Source organism: Ixodes scapularis, unplaced genomic scaffold (genome assembly GCF_016920785.2).
Source record: "Ixodes scapularis isolate PalLabHiFi unplaced genomic scaffold, ASM1692078v2 PGA_scaffold9__187_contigs__length_104089568, whole genome shotgun sequence".
NCBI classification, from domain to species: Eukaryota; Metazoa; Arthropoda; class Arachnida; order Ixodida; family Ixodidae; genus Ixodes; species Ixodes scapularis.
In genome coordinates, this window is record NW_024609884.1 from 70,931,472 (window position 1) to 70,937,558 (window position 6,087).

Below are 6,087 nucleotides of genomic sequence, written 5' to 3' on the forward strand. Positions count from 1 at the left end.
ACAATGGGCAACCCTGTCTAAGTCCTCTTTTTATTGCTGCTGGTTTTGTAGTTTCGGCTTCCCATTTTATAATCACCCTATTCTCCGTATAAACCCGTTCTAGGAACCTAACCGTGGTTCCCCCTAGGCCATACCCTTTTAGCTGTTCCCAAAGTTTTTCCTGATTCACATTGTCATATGCCCCTTTGATGTCCAAAAATGCTACCCATAATGGCCTTTGGCTTGTCATTGCTATCTCTATGCACTGAGTGATTATGAACAAGTTATCATCTAATCGTCTATCCATCCTGAAACCGTTTTGGAGCTCCCCCAGAATCTGCTTTCTCTCTGCCCATTCTTCCATTCTTCTTTTTACGATTTGCATAGCTAGTCTGTATATTACTGAAGTTACTGTGATTGGTCGGTATGATTTGATACTGTCTTTGTTTCCCCTGCCCTTATATAATAATCTCATCCTGCTCAATTTCCAGTCACTGGGTACCTCCCCTCCCATAAGTATCTGGTCAATCACCTGCCTTAGTTTCAATTTGCTTGTTTGGCCTAGAACTTTTATCAGTCTCATTGGTATGCCGTCTGGACCTGTCGCAGTTCCAGCCGGAACCCTTCCTTCTGCTTTCTCCCATTCTCCTATGGTCATTTCCTCTCCTTCACTATGATCCTCCTCTTGTGTTGTGTAGATGCTATTATTCCCTATGGCCTGATCTGATTCTAGCTCTGAAAATGCTGCTTCGATTGTATGTCTAATGTATTCCCTTGCCTCTTCCCCCTCTACCTTTGTCCCTTCCTGTGTGATTAGTGTCTGCTGGTACCCCTCAGTCTTTTTTCCCTGTGCACTGATGTGTTCCCAGAACCTTTTTGCCGCATTCCTATCCTTTTGGTTTATCTCTATCATCCACTGGACCCCCTCCCAATTTTGGCCTGTATTAATGCTGATGCCTCCCGCTTTCGTTCCTGAAAGTCCTCCCATTTTGCTGTCACTTCGGCTGGAGTGGCCCCCTTTTTTTTTGCCCATCTGTGTTCTCTAGATGCCGCTTGGCGTCTCGATATTGCTGCCTTAACCTCTTTATCCCACCAGCTTTTGAGCTTGCGTTTATGTTTCCTTCCTCCTTGTCTGGTTCGATATTTCTCTAATCCTCTTTTGAAAACAGTAACTAAGTCTTCATATGTCCATTCTCTTTCCGGTAGCTTGGATACTATGTTCTCGATCCACTTAGATACCTCCTGTAATTGTTTATCATTTAAGTTATTTCTACCCTCTTGTTTTTGATTTTGCGTTTCTGATTTTACTGTACCAAATCTGATCTTGATTCTCTTATGGTCGCTCCCCAGACTTTTTGTGCTTTCCTCATCTATTTCCATACCTCCAAGTCTGTTGTATATCTTCCGTGACATTAAACAGTAGTCGATAGTCGAGTGTGAGTTCTTTCTCTCCCATGTTATTTTTCCATCACATTTTACCTGGGCGTTAACCAATACCAGATCAAGAGCTTCACAGAACTCCTCTAACATCCTCCCTGTTGTATCTGTATGTCCATCAAAGTCTTCCAAATGTGCATTCATGTCCCCCAGGATAATTATTTCCTTGTTAGTGCCGATTTCCCTAACGTCTCCTGATATGCATGTTAAGTGTTCTGCGTTTTCCTCCCCTGCATCACTCCCTGTTTTTAGATACACAAAACCCAGGATTGTGTCTAAACCTCCAATATTGCCTTTGATCCACATGTGTTCCCTGCAGTTCTCTCGTTCCCTTTCCCATTCCTGACCCTTCACTAAAATCCCTAATCCGCCTCCCTTGCGTTCCCCGTTGGCCCGGTTGCATCCCATCCAATGATATCCCGGTATGTGTGGTGGTTCTTCCAAATCCCTCAGATGTGTTTCTGCTAATCCATACACTGCAAAGTTTTCGCTTTCTAATTGCTCCTCAATCTCCTCCCACTTTATTCTGTTCCTGCCCCCCTGCATATTTATGAAAGCTATGTTAAGTAGCTTCTTCTTCCTGTTTCTGCGTGGCTTCCTCCCACCCTCCCTGGCCACCTCCCCCAAACCCACATCGCCGCTCTCCTCTACCCCTTTGCCCTCCGGTGTCCCTCTGATGTGCCCACCCCACCTCCCCTCTCCTACGGGCCCTTCGCCTCGCTCCTGGCAGGATTCTTCGCCCTTAGAGCTTTGGGGCCTCCTAAAAAAGCCACCGCCTTCCCTGCCATCCGCCACCCAACGGCCCTCCCCACGTAGGGGCTGAAATGGATACCGGTCCCCTCGAAAGCCTTCGCTCTGTTATTACGCACCTCCCAATTCATGTCCATCACCCCGAAACCCATCTCCCTTCCCAGTCTCCTGATGTCCCGGTTTGCGGCCACCACGGCTCTCTCGATGTGAACGCCCTGCCCCCTCACCTCTGGCACTGTGCAGACATGGATCTCTACATTGTCTGATGTCGCCCTCAACTCCCTCACTCCCCTGCGCAACTGCTTCCCCACCCCTCCCCCGTTCCCTCGTAATACATCGTTCAGTCCCCCCGCTATCACCACGAGGTTTTGGCCTTCTTTTGTCTCCCATAGTTTATCCTTCACCCCCTCAATCACCGCCCTCATTGTCTGTCCAGGCAACACCCCAATCCGGACCCTGGCGTCCCCCTTCACCCTTTCAGCTATTGCCCTCCTGCACCTTTCCATGTTGGAGTCCCCTGCTATGATCACGTTGCCCTCCATGTCCTGCCTACTCTCCACTAAAGCAGGGGCTTTGCCCTTTGACTTTTCCTCCCCTTTTCCCGTCTCTTCTCCTCCCGGCTTCAGTGCTTCTTTGTACGTCCTCCCCCCATCACTTTCTACGACCGTGTCGTTTGCTGTGATGTCCGATGGCAGAAGGACCACCTCCAGATCTGCCAACTTTTCGTTTGCCTTCGCCAGCTTGTCGTCCACTGTCTGTCTTTCACTTCTTTCCCTCTCCAGCTCTGCCTCTAACTTCACAATCCTTGCCATCAGCTCTGTGTTCTCTCCTTCCAGCCTGTCCTGTCGTGCGTTTAGGACGCACATTCTACACATGAACTCTGTCATCCCTGCCTCGTCTACGCTATCAAACCTTGTGTCCTCTATGTCCACTGACTTTTTGCAGTCACCACACTGTACGTGTGTTCCCTTCCTCTGCCCGCCAAGTTCTCCCCCGTCCACCCCTTTGTTTTCGCCCTTCTCGTCCCTGAGCCCCTCCTTAGCCTCCTTCATCTCCACCTCCATTCTCTCTCGAGCCTCCCGCTCCTTCCCGAGTTCCCCCCTCATCATCTCCAACATCCCCTTCACCTCATCAGCATTCACGCAGATCCGGCATTGGTACTCTTTGTCCGCTGCTTCCTCCACGCTCCCGAACGGGGTTTCCATGAGGAAGCACCATCGTTCACACTTACCGCATGCCACGTTGGGCACATCCGGTTTGGCCCTGTCTGGCTTGGCCTTGTCCGGTTTTTTTGCCATTCGCGCTCCTTTCCTCCCCAAATACCTCTAAATCCAACTGAAGGAACCGTGTCCCTGTATAATTTCAAATTAACCGACCGAGACAAAGCGCCCGCCAAAGCGCCCGCCAAACAAATTTGAACTACACATGTCCCGACACGTGACCCTACACTACCGCTACAATCGCTTCCCCCTACCCCTACATTCCCACTTCACCTCCCCGATGCTACTGCTCTATTGAATCTACTTTATGCTAAGCCATAAGTAGTGCACTTAAAACCAAACTCAGATACAAAACAACAAATTTTCACTTAGCTTCGAGCTCCGGAATCCGCGTCCGATCCGTCGGGGCGGCCCGAGGCCAATGTTGCCGGACGGAGCTGAAGTTTCGGTTTCGATTTCCGCTCGTGTTTAAAATTAGATTCAAAAATATATATCCCATTTTTCGCGAAGCAAAAGACGTAGTGTCTTTTACTAGGGCTTTTTAATTCGAAATCACTCATTATCCCGAAATCTTCGGAATTGAGCGGAGTTGCCCTTTAAGGTGGCCTTGTTCATTCGCTCTATAAACCCGAGGTTCTCTGGGACGTCAAAGACTGGAGCACTCTCTGGTGGCGTTTGCCATAAAAAGTGTCTATAGCGCATTGGGCAATCGTTGCAGGGGACACCACAGCTTCGTTGACCAACCACCTTCACAGCGTGGACAGAATCTAAAACTTTTTTATACAACCCCAAACATACCTACTATATCACTAGTCATTGGGGATTCCCTGCACGTCATTCGTTGAGTGATCATAAAATACGCACAGAAAAATTTGGAACACCATGACGTTGCGCTTTGACGCTGTTTGATGGATCCTACCGACTCGTAGCGTCGGCTGCATCCGGTGAAACAAAGTGTTTGTTGCAGGATTTCTTTTTAATTTTCTTCCTTTTTCCTTATGCCCCCCCCCCCCAAACAAAACAACGAAAAAAGGAAGTTTTGCGTTAATGTACAGTAAGTTAATGCACAGGACAGGAAGTTGTGGCCAGTATTTCAGGAAGAACCGACTATCGGCAAACTTCTGTCGTGGTAAGCGTGAAATCTCTCTATTATTTTTAGGCGTTTAAATTCTACTTCCTATATTCCTCTTATGATTCTTTCGGAGCAAAATACAATCATATATTGGTTCAGAACAACGCCCCTAGCAACGATCGAATTTGTTTGGATCAGTGACTTCACACTTCCAGGGTCAATTATGTCGGGGTTTTTATGGTAAATACAAAGTTTGCGCAAACGTCGTCGCAAAAAGAGCGCCATTCGAAAGTGGCAATCTTCGCCGTCCATGGAGGCGTTGACGCCGCTGGCGCTAGGAACGGGTGCGGTGCACGAAATAACATAATCCCGAAATCCTGGTGTCAAAATCCTTGTTGCAACTCCCCGGCGTTATCTTCTTCATCTCCAAAATCCCCGGCTTTCAGAAACCACGCACACGCAACCCCCGGCTTCCCCCGCTCCCCCCCCCCCCCCCCCCCCCCCCCCCCCCCCCAGTCACGTTATCCCTTCACTTTGTCCGGCCAAGTCCAGAACACTGCGTCCCTATTGTATTGTTTGAACACTGAAGTCAAAGAGTTTGACGCACGACTTTAATTTCTACAATAAGAAGTAAAGTTGTGCTTTTTTTTTAGCATAGTTTGAGAAAGCGTGAAAAAGCGGAGGACTAGAAGATGGAGTACACAAACACACAGGTGACTGGCAGTTCAAAATTTTACTTCTGCACGAAACAAAAAGTAAACAAGAGAAGGGAAAAATAGAAACAAAACAATCAACCCGATGAAACACCCATATGCCGACTAGGGCTGGGCGTCGATTAAAATTCTTAACTTGATTAATCGCAAATTTTAGTTGATTAATTAATCGATTAATCGGGTTCGTTAATTTCCACGCATGTTAATTTAAAAAAAAAAGTCAAAATACTTTTTTTTTTTGTCTTTGCTGAATATAGGATAAACGGCAAAATGTAGTGCAATTTCAGACTTTAAATCAACTTTGATGTGTAGCTGAGAACAGTCAAAAGACACCCACTCACAAATTATCACTTCAGCGGCAGAAGAAATTGATGATATTCTCCGCAATAGAGAACTCGTAGTCTCTGTTGTGCTCGGCGGACACTCGCATGGCGTTGAAGTGGCTGGGTCACGTAGAACCTTCTCCAATTGTTCGGAGTTACAAATATCGCCCCAGTTTGCTTAAGGTCAAAATTTCAGCTAAAGTTTGCCTACAGGTGTGTTCATCCACGCCTGTTTGGTAAAAGCGCTCAATTTTAATTATTTTTGTTTGTCAAACTTTATTCGATTAACCGGGTAAAAAATTAATCGCGTTAAAGCAGTAATCGATCGATCGGCAGGTTAATCGATGAAGTGCCCAGTGACACGTGCCTACACAAACTCGCCGCACCTCTTTATAAAATCTACCTCGTCACCCGCCAAGGTCACCGACGAGGCGTTAACACAGATGTCCTCTTCATAACTGACAACTGCTAACTGCGCTGTGGCATTACGCAATGCAAGCATGACGCTTTGCATGGCGTAATGCCCCAGCGCAGAGTTCATTTTAGGTCTAAACAGATGTTCCGCCTCATCATTCGCTCAACTGATTTCCTAT